This window comes from Rhipicephalus microplus, chromosome X, assembly GCF_043290135.1.
Source record: "Rhipicephalus microplus isolate Deutch F79 chromosome X, USDA_Rmic, whole genome shotgun sequence".
NCBI lineage: Eukaryota > Metazoa > Arthropoda > Arachnida > Ixodida > Ixodidae > Rhipicephalus > Rhipicephalus microplus.
The window spans coordinates 221945692-221957050 of NC_134710.1; positions in this window are offsets into that span (position 1 = coordinate 221945692).

Below are 11359 nucleotides of genomic sequence, written 5' to 3' on the forward strand. Positions count from 1 at the left end.
TATCTTATGACACTCAAGCTCCTGTCGTTTTCACACACGAATTTTTCGTCGAGGTGGAAATACTTTGTCGGGACTAAAGAGACATTGAAGTGACTAATCAACAAAACCTTTTTGATTGACTCTAATTTTAGGTTCAAGCGCAGATGTTTAGGTTAAAAAGTTGTGGTCCTTGACAATTTATGGCATATCTATTTTTTGGCAACCATAAAAGTACCACGTACACTTCAATCATCATCAAAATCATCATCGATTGATTCATATGTGGGGTTTAACGTCCCAAAACCACCATATGATTATGAGAGACGCCGTAGTGGAGGCCTCCGGAAATTTCAACCACCTGTGGTTCTTAAACGTGTGCCCAAATCTGAGCATACGGGCCTACAGCATTTTCACCCCCATCGCAAATGCAGCCGCCACAGCCGGGATTCGATCCTTCGACCAGCGGGTCAGCAGCCGAGTATACCTTAGCCACTGGACCACCGCGGCGAGGCAGATAACCAATCATCAAACAATGCCGTGACTAGAAGTGACAAAATTTAAGGAAATGCTTTTTGCCCTGTATACAAAGTGTTCCGCGTAACTTGTACACCTGCATAGCTGGACAGAGCCAAGATAACGTTGTTTAGCATTACTGAGAGCGAGTCAGACTTTTTCGTATTTGGACTTATTGCAAAGCTGGTATTATTTGCCTTCTCGAATGATTAGTGCAGAAGACTTGGTTACAAAGTTGGTATCCATCGAGAAAAACACCTCAAAGTACAGCGCTTGAAATCAAAGTGGTATAACACCGGCTTATACCGTAAAGAAGTGAAATAATTAAAATCAAAACAGTCAAGAGAGGCGCAAGGTTTTTTTTCTTTTTTCTACGGAGTACGGGGGGATGCAGGGAGGCGGGGAGCTTATTCTTTGAATTTGTGTGCTTTGACCATGCCTGATTTTTTTTCGGGGGGGGGGGGGGGAGGGAATCGCAAGGCAGAGGAGGCAGCCATACCCACAAACTTAATGTCCCAGAGGAACCCAGGCAATGAGAGAGGCTATAGTGGACAGCATTTCGCCTCCATCAAAATGTGACCGCCACAGCTAGGACTAAGCACGCGTCTCATACGGGACATTCTTTGACTAGGCTGATTTCAGATACACGGAACATATGTGAGATAACATATATGTTTCGAACAATGCATTGAACACTAAGCGGAAACGAAACCCAGCATAGCCAGCGGCGACAACAAGAGGATATATTAAGAGCAGCACTATTGTGAACGGACATTCTTTGCGCTATATAAACGAACGTCGGGGCCCTTGTCTCTTGGTACATGTCATACCAGTATGATTGTGAATACGAATAAGGAAATCGAGTAAAATCGAGTCTGTGCGCCACGAAAAAATGGACGGAATGCATCAAACATGCAGCGTTCGCAAGCACACATCCCATGGGTAGCCTGTTTATCATACTATATATGATAGGCTGCCATAGGCCAATTACAACACTGAAACTCATAGATTAAAAAAAAAACATTCGTTGTATGTTCCACTGCTAAATATTTTGATACAACTGAATGCCTTGCCACATGTGTCTTCCAGACATCCTCCTCGTCAGGACGTTCTTGCTGGACTGTTGCGCAATCGGCCAGCACAATCGAGCGGGCAGAGTGTCGGGTGTCGTGATTCGTGCACGCTGAATCGGCACTCAGCAGTTATCTGCGCCCGAATACTATACTCACTGTCTGTTAATACACTTCTACGCTGACAGTGTGCGCGTACATTGCATGTCCTATCCTGCTTTCCGGCGTTGCGCAATGGGCGTCGTCAGATAACACACTGGAAGAGTTCCAGCGCTTTTTACTTCTGCGCTCTGTACGGTTTTCTCAATGCTATACTGCGAAACCTTACCGCAATGTAGAGGCATATGGTGGATGCCTACTCTCCGCTCATCGTTATGTCAATAGTGCAATGAAGGTAACCTTAGTCGCGTTGATGATGTTTGCCACAATAAAGGCTGTCACCCACGCACACGGAAGTGATTACGCTCCATCTGGGTTGAGTGATTAAGAGTGTGTACTAAAGCAAATACGGCAGATGAAAGACGTTTTGTTGGGGAAGGTGAAAGATGAATTGCGCCGAGTTGTGTTGTTTTGCACGTTGTCGACACTAGGTACACCACCATATTGGTATCTCGCATCCTTAAAAATGCAGCCGCCTCGTGGGTGAATACACATATGTCTATTACAGTTTATGGCCCGGGGTTTAGTTTGAGAAGAGAGCCGCGATACGCTACTTTCATAATTTTCTCCCACACAACTGTATCTTACATCTGAGAAGAGCCTGACTGGGATTTCGCCTCAGACTGAGGGTGCCACTTTCTGCGATGCGGTAAATGGGATTCTCCATATCAAATGACACTGATGATCTCCTATGAAAGACTTCGCAACAAAGTAACATTTCTTTTAAACGAAAGTGTATTTTTTTCCTTGAATTATTGCCTCTTCGTTCTCTATAATATTTTGCTTTAAATGACATGTTAAGACTGACTCACGGACACCATCACTGGCAACATGGTCCCTCTGAACTTCGTAGTTCAGAGGGACCAAATCAGGCCAAGCAACATATTTTAGCTATGGCCCGTTGCTCTTTGTGAGTCCGTACTACAGACCATCAACCATACTGTCACGGGCGGTTGTTACTACGACAGAAAACAGCCACATATGGCTCCTATTAAATAGAGCATGGAAAAAATATTAATGTAATCTTGCGCGACGTCAGGACTTCCGGTCAGGACGTATGTATGTATGTATGTATGTATGTATGTATGTATGTATGTATGTATGTATGTATGTATGTATGTATGTATGTATGTATGTATGTATGTATGTATGTATGTATGTATGTATGTATGTATGTATGTATGTATGTATGTATGTATGTATGTATGTATGTATGTATGTATGTATGTATGTATGTATGTATGTATGTATGTATGTATGTATGTATGTATGTATGTATGTATGTATGTACGAACGCAATGACCAGCAATCAGAAAACGCAGCTTCTGCGCTGTATTTCGCCAAGTCACACCCGCTGTACAGACGATATGCGGGCCGAATCGTATGGCGCAATACCATCCCGTATATAATGTGTGGACAGGAAAGTTGCATAAGAGAGAGGATGCAGCCTGCTTACGATGGGGGCCTTCTCCGTGTATCAGTGACTAGATAGTGAGGGTTTCAAGCAGTTTCTTTTGCAACGACTCAACAGGGGATAACCCTCGCAGTGGTGACGCTTTGTCGGCACGAAATGGCCGGCTCTTCTTATTTTTCAAGCTCGAGCAAAGAAAAGATAATGCGTTTGCGCTGGAGGAGGCGACGAGAGCTGAAGGGGCCTGATGGCCTTGTACTGCAACGTCAATGAATACCACTACAGCACGGTTCCACGCTTAGCAATTCCACAAAGTAATAGTAGATTGATGAATAAAGAGCCGCGTTGAGGCACCGTATACATTGAGTAAGAGAAACGAGGATACTTTTGACTCCATTGTTAAAACATTCAAGAAAACGAATTAGTTCAACAAGTAAAATTAAATTGTAGGGTTTATCAACCCAAAACTAAAGAACACTGTAGTGACGGAAGAGGGGGCTTTGGGCTAACTTTAGGTTTTTTTCAATCATATCCAAAGAGGTTTGAAGACTACAATAGCGTTCGCAATAATTTCTCTCGTTTCGCCACCGAATGATTTTCATTGATTTTATATCCGAAGCATGGTGCACGAGCAGTTTTACATTCCTCCGCCATCTGTAAGGTGTGGATAAGAACGGAAATAAAGCCCGTGACCTTGCGCTCAGCCATGGCCACTGAGCCATTGTGGCAGATAGCTACCTTGAAGAACAACAAAATAGCAGGCACTGAAGAAACACAAGAGTAAACCTAAATTGACAGTTGGCAGATTGCGCTACAAAACCCGACAGAACGCTCAAATAATTTATCCAATGGCATCCCTTTGTTGTGTAACGGAGTAATGAACATAATGCACATGAAAGTGTATTTCAACCTTCTACAGAAGGAGAAAGTGATAGCAAGAAATTGAACACAAAAGTATATCCATGAAAAACGAAAGTACACAGAACACATTTCAGAATTAATCTCAGGAACATTCGTATAACGAGGCTAAATGAGGTCCACCACTATATTTGATAGAGCACCTTTCGGCAAGGTATAGTTGGTTCAGTGCAAACTTGTAAATGTACTGTGCGACACAATCTCCAAAAGATTAGGAAAAAAGAAGAATATCATAGGAGCAGACAGCCTGCACTCTTTTGTAACAGTTCCTTCTATTTGAACCTTCTTTACCGCCGATTATATTCACAAAATAAAGGTAAAGTTATCTGCCGAGAAGTTTTTTTGTGCCGTCATTATGATGAGAGCTCGTGAGAACACTACAGCCAACGTTGGAAATGAATGAAAGACGTTACTTCCAATTTCCCTGAGCAGTATGGTATGCTAAACAATGCCTTTCAGTGGTTCTTGTGTGTACACAAAAACTTTCTAGCGCTTGTGACGAAGGTTACTACGACTTCTAAATAAATTTAAATCGAAGCATAAATGCCTCGAAGACAAAGTAACCGTAATTCGAGCTGTTACGTCACCAAATGAGCGTGATTTTCACGTTATGTGTTGGCCTATTTACCGGGTTGTCCGCGTACGCAACAGATGAAGCAAGAATGCAGTAGCAGTGACCATGAGGTCTAGACACATTACGGCGAAGTTTGGTGTAAGATAGAGGGGGTGAGGGGGTGCGATGCTCTCTTACTTTTTATTATTTTGTGAGGAAAGATGGCGCGAAAGGGGGGGAGACGCGCTATCAAAGGTCAGCTCAAGGTGACAGAGTGCGGCAATCAGATGGCCCGAATGAGCAGCGACCTCGATGCCTATCTCAACGAATGCGTTGTTTGGTCAGTTGCCATGTAGATCTAACGGGTAAAGCCAATGCGATGACTGATTACGAGCCTGTACTAGGTACACTATTCGTGGCAAAAAAACAGGAAACAAAAAAAGAAAGCAAATAGCGATAGAGAGAGGGTCGACGGAGCCTTGCGTAATTTCGCTAGCTTATGTCGACGAGATGAGCTCGTACTTCTGACGAAGGCTTTAGACGTCAAGTACAAAACAGCTCCTTGGCTCGTCCTTTCTTTCCCAGTTTCATGCACTGCTGCGCAGAATTCATCAAAGCGGTCCTGAGGTCTCTTTGTGAAGGCTCGTGTCAGACCGAAAGGCCACGCGAAACGAGGCCAAGTTTATGCTGCTATGCTCATGTGATCGTAATTCACACAGCCTCGACTCACCGCACATATTCGGAGTGCCCACTCGCAAATCCGCTGACACGTTCTAAATGCTAGTAAAACCGGGTTCCAGACCAATTGTCGTTGTCAAGGATATCACCATTTCTCCAAAGAACAAGAAGTTGAGCCAAAAGTGTGGAAGGAGTCCATCCCACACTGGCGTCTTATAAGGTTAATGCCTGAAGTGGCGTAACCTTGCCTAAAAATATGCTGTTATAACGCTCCCGAGTTTACGGAAACAAGCGACTCCGCATACAACCTGCCTTGGTCATTCAAGACTGGGCGAGGCGCTTCCCCGCTTTACATTTTCTGTGGTGACGTCGGTCACACTGAACATTATATTTCGCTTCGCCCGCAATTCGACAGGGAAAGAGCAGTGAATATCCACGGTTTGCAAACGGGTTGTCATAGGCACCACACATTTAAAGATGTCATTTTTCCTGAAGGTTACAAGGCAAGAGGAGGGGCGTACAACGGGTCCTCATATCACTTCTGCGAGGGACAGGGCTGTGTAACACGTGGTGACGGACCCGTACAATTCAGGACATGTTCAAATGGAACTATTTCTTGCCATGTAGGTCAGGCTAACCCCGCCTGCTACAGTGTCATGACGACCACCACCACGAGCAGTAAAATCATCGTGGTAAGTTCACCCTCTCTGTGTATCGATATTTGAAATAGAGCACTGAACGTGCGTAAATTTGAATGTACGTGTTAGTATGTGCTTGTAAAAATTGGGGTGGGGGGGGGGGGGGGTATCACGTCTATTTACAGCCCCAAATATAAGGCGTCCTATCATTGATCATTTTGATCAGCGCGTAATTGTAGTTACACAAAGGCATTTGTTTGAAAATGCACGAGAAATAGATTAAAATACCTGTTAGAGAACAGTTTATATTGCGTTCTCTCTTAGTCCTGCGTAGCAAACCAGACGAGCGTCTAGTTGACCTTCATAATATTTCTCTCTCTCTCTCTCTCTCTCTCCAGTGAACTCTACTGCAGTTCCTCCTGTGACCTCCGATAGTCATGATGTTGATTTAGGTCGGTAAACGTAACGCATCAATCCATGCCCGCACCTAAACACGACAATTTTGCATTCTTAAAGCGGAGATTTCCTTGCCTTGATCGCTGGATATGATATACGCAAGTATACGTTCATCCCTGAATAAGCAGCACACACCGCGTGATACGACAAAGCAGTTTCAGTGACTGCCTCTGCTGTGTGATTGAGAAGAAACGTCACGAAATGACCCCTGTAGATATATTATGGCGGTTCACAGGACCCTTGAGGGAATATGCAGCAATGATATTCAAAGACTCCCTTGATTTGTGTACCATTACAGTAAAAAACGCCAGGCCTGCGTGGAAGGCGCAGCATGGTCACAGAGAAAGCTAGAAGAGCGGCCTTTCAGAGACTATTCTAAGAACTCATTGGGTAACTCCTGCAAGCACACTTGCTTGATGGCCACTATGGCATTAATATTAAAAACATTTGGGTAGTAGAAAGGCATTTGATATGCCATTTTTGTCATTCTTCTGAGAATCGTGGTATCCGCAAACCACTTAAAAGGAATTTTGTGCCAATTGTTCATGCAGGGGCTGACGAAGATGAGGAATTAGCCTTAGTTATTAGTAAAACAATAACAAGCTATTGTAATGGGTTAGAGCATTGGACGACCCACACGTTACGATATTCGCATTGTGCGACGACTGGTTGTTCTTTCGCTGTTTCAAAACGCTTTATAAGCCGTATTAACGCGACTGCCTTCCCGACATCAAGCCTGCGTAAAGCAAGTTTGCCAAGAAGCCCCAAGCACCGGCATGGCTCAGTGGTAGAATAATGGGCTGGCACCCAGCGGACCCGGGTTCCAACCCCACTATGTCATTAGTACTAGGTTACTTTTATTTTGTGCAACAGTGGTTACGGACACTAGCGCTGCGGGAGACCCGAGTTGTGACCCCATAACAGCTTTCGCTGCAGCAGAAGTAGCGCCCTGTACATCTAGATCCGCAGATCCCAAGCGTTGCGGGAATCGGTGTCAGTGACTAGCTGTATATGCTGCATTGTTTTGCTGCACGTGTACCTTTTGCGAACAATCATCTTTCGGCGAGGATATTAGTTCCTCAGTCCTCGTGTCAAGGAGAGTTGAAAGCCCATGGCGGCGAGGCATCGCGAGTGACGTCCGTGGTAAGGCTCGTCTACCTCCTTAAATCGAGCGAGGTTCGCGTCTGTCAAATTGTAACATTGTGTTGGACCTGTGAGTTTCTTTTTGCACGTTATTAGATGAAAAAAGAGCGCGTATCGTGTAAACGATTAAAAAATTGGTAGATACCACGTACAGGGGGGCCAGATGATATGCCAAGCAAAAATGAGGAAGGTTAAATTTTCACATTAAAATCAGCAAAACGTTACGAGGCAGAGGTAAGTTAGGCCGTACATTACTTCCATGTCATTATTATCAAGCTTGAGCATGGTATATATGTTCGTCGTCCATTCACGTCCCGTAATACCCAATTTGGTAAATGTGAAGCTAGCGAAAGGGCCGCGAGCCCACTATGAGCGTAGCGTGTTGTCATGTTTGACATGGCAAGCGTGTCACGAATGTCATGTTTGGACGTGTCGTTTAACTTCGTCGTCCGTTCGCGCCATGTAATACCAAATTGAGTATATGGGAAGCTAGCGAAATGACCACGAGTGCATCATGAACATGACATGTAGTCATGTTCTTACATGACATGGATGTTGTAATTATCGTGTTTGCACCAGTTACTCACTTTTGTCACCCATTCACGTCACGTTATACCGAAATTGATTTGTGTGAAGCCAGCGAAACGACCACGAGCGCATCAAGAGCCGGGCACGTAAGCATATGGTCATTACATGACGCGCATGTCATAATTATCATGTTTGCACCAGTAATATACCTTCCTCATCAATGCATGTCACGTAATACCAAATTTAGAATATATGAAGCTAGTGAAGCGCAGCATGAGCGTGGCATGTAGTCATGTTCTTACATGGCACGCATGTCATGATTATCATGTTTTACAAACATCATCCATCGTCATGGTTGGACGTGTCATTTACCTTCATCATCCATTCACGTCACGTAATACCAAATTTGGTGTAAGTGAAGCTAGCGAAACGACCGCAAGTGCATCATGAGCGTGGAATGTAGTCAGCCATGCTCTTGCATGACATGCATGTCATGATTTTTACGTGAGGGTCTCTCAATTATGTTCGCCATAGAGCCATGTCACACCATACCAGTTTAGAGATATGTCACGTTAACGAAACTATCGCAAGAGAACTGAGACCATGACATGTAAATCCTGACATACCAGACATACATGTCATGATTTTCATGTTACGACTAGTCACTCATGCTGGTAATACGGTCATGTTATGCCATACAAATTTTGGTATAAATCCGATTATCCAAACGGCCAGGAGAACTAAAAGTCGTAGGCGGCTGGATAGATAGATAGATAGATAGATAGATAGATAGATAGATAGATAGATAGATAGATAGATAGATAGATAGATAGATAGATAGATAGATAGATAGCCGAAGTTCGCTAAGAAACGCTTCGCATTTAAAATATGCACATGCCTTTCTCCACATATTTTTTCTCGCTATGTTGTTGACGACGACAGACGTGCGACCGAAAAAGTACCAGGGCTGCAAACGAGAACGCTATGGCCTCCCCGCCGCAGACAGAATGAGACAACAAAGTGAGACGTTCAATCTTGGTGCAAAAACCTTGCCTCATCAGCGATGCCACTATGTACGGATTTTGGCAGCGGATCAAACTTCGCCCCTCAAGCCAAGCCTTTAAGTACTTAAGACTGCAGCAAGCACTGCAGTATAACGCTTTGTCAGAACGTGAGCCCCAGCACAGAGACATCAGCAACGCGCGACAGGGGAGAGGGAGAGGGGTGAAGACAGGGAACGTTAGCAGCCTTTATTAGCGGATGAATTTCACTCTAGATAGTTGGTATCGTGCTGGACACAGAGTTTCTCACAGAAAATGCCTAGAAGGAAATGCGGCACCACCGTCTATGGGAATTTCATATAAGAGGTCTTGTTGGAGTGCTGGGCAAGACGGTATATGAATCTGCGAGGATTGTATTGGCTGGTGGTAAGTGAGGCATCAGCTCAAAAGTGAATATGACTGCGTAAATAAAGCTTCTCTAAAAGAACACTTAATATCGGACATCATCCAAGCGTATTATATTCTAAATAAATATCCACTCACCTTGACGACACAACCACACGGTGACAGAAAGGTACAGACGACATAAGTGTGAGAGGGAGCTCTTGCTTTGTCGTCTACTTGCCAAGTTCAGCGCCGTTGGTTAGTTGTTACGCTTCGAGAAATGTACATCGACGCAGAAGTTTCCATTGATGAATAAAACACGTTTCTGTGCAATTACAAAAAATAAATAGCTTATTACGTGCTCTTTCAGTAAAAAAAAATCAACCATTTTAACGTGAAGCCTGACGCGTCTTCGAGGTATACAAATCCGAGTCAAGTTTGACGCTAACCTATCTCTGCATTCCCTTGCATCCAGCAGCTCACTAGCGCCACATTTCCTTCTAAGTAATTTTGTGAGAAACTGTATGGCGCTGGAAAGATCCTAACCCAAAGAGGTTCAACATTTTGGCCACAGTAACAACATTTATTTTGTGCAATTCACTCACTCTCAATGCACAAGTAGTCAGGTATCAATTGTATCATGTTACACAGGTATTTCTCGCTTATAGGTTGAGGTTGCTAAAAATAAATCTAATATGTGGTTAAAAAAGATCAGAAGATTCCATGCCTTGCGGGAATCGGTCTTATGCGAAGCAGCCAGGCAGTGGTTGTCTTGGTTGCATTGCTTGCTTTTCAGCCAAGCGTTAGGAGGTGGATCGACATATTTCTGTTCGTTTAGTAAAGTTGTGTGAGCATAGTGGGCTTACTAGGAACGTCGACTACTTTGCCGTCTCAAAAGGAAATGATGGTCTGAAGTAACGTCGGAACTCACGCTCAGATCACAGGCGTAAGTATTATCGAGACGAATTCCGCCTTATGATGTGAATATCATACGTAAAGTTTGTTAACGCATTTTCCGGGGCCGAGCGACGAACGCTTGAATATGGCTTGCTCAATCATATGAATAAAAACATAATGTTTATTGGACTGCTATATAAGCGGAGTTAACGATGGAACCACACGGGACGTTAACCGAACATGATGCCTGTATGATAGAAGTAGTAATGTAATGTTTATTGCTTTGTCATAAACTTAGATAGCTATCACTGAAACCACCGTTGATGTTGCACTGACACATTACACCTCTATAGGGACATTGTGCAAAACAACTTCACCACCTGCCGTGACTTTGTGGTGGAATACTGGACTGCCACGAACAATACTTGGGTTTGATTCTTACACGGATCCTGATTTTTATTATTCACATGCGTATGGGGTCAACGATGTCGATGTCCGTTTTTCTTGACGTTCTCTCATTTAAATTACTCATGCGTTTCCTCGCCGTTCCCGGGGTAGACATTAATTGTCAATCACCTGCGACACATACCCGGACACCGCTTCCCGTGGTATACATGGGCCACACGTGTCTGGAGGAAGAAATACTTCGCATTCAAAGTCACGCACACATTGCAGGACTCAATTTGGGCTTTGCGACGTAGCTTCAGTGTATATTCACTCGCTTCACATATACAAAAGATCATTATGTGACTTATATAGGCGAAGCCTTTGTGGAGTACGAGAGTTCCCGTTTTGATGAACATGGAGAGTCTTTGTGCGTGGAGATGTCGTGTGCGCGCGAGTGGTTTTCGCGCACACTCAGGAAGCAGTGCGATGCATGGTCAAAATAGTTTCGCGAAGAGACATGAACGAGATACAACGTCCGAGCGCGAGAATGGTTTCTCGAAATCTGCGTAAGAAACAAACAAACAAAAACACACACGCTGTAGAGAAAGCCAACAATATCGATCCAAGTCAGACAAGTAAAGTGA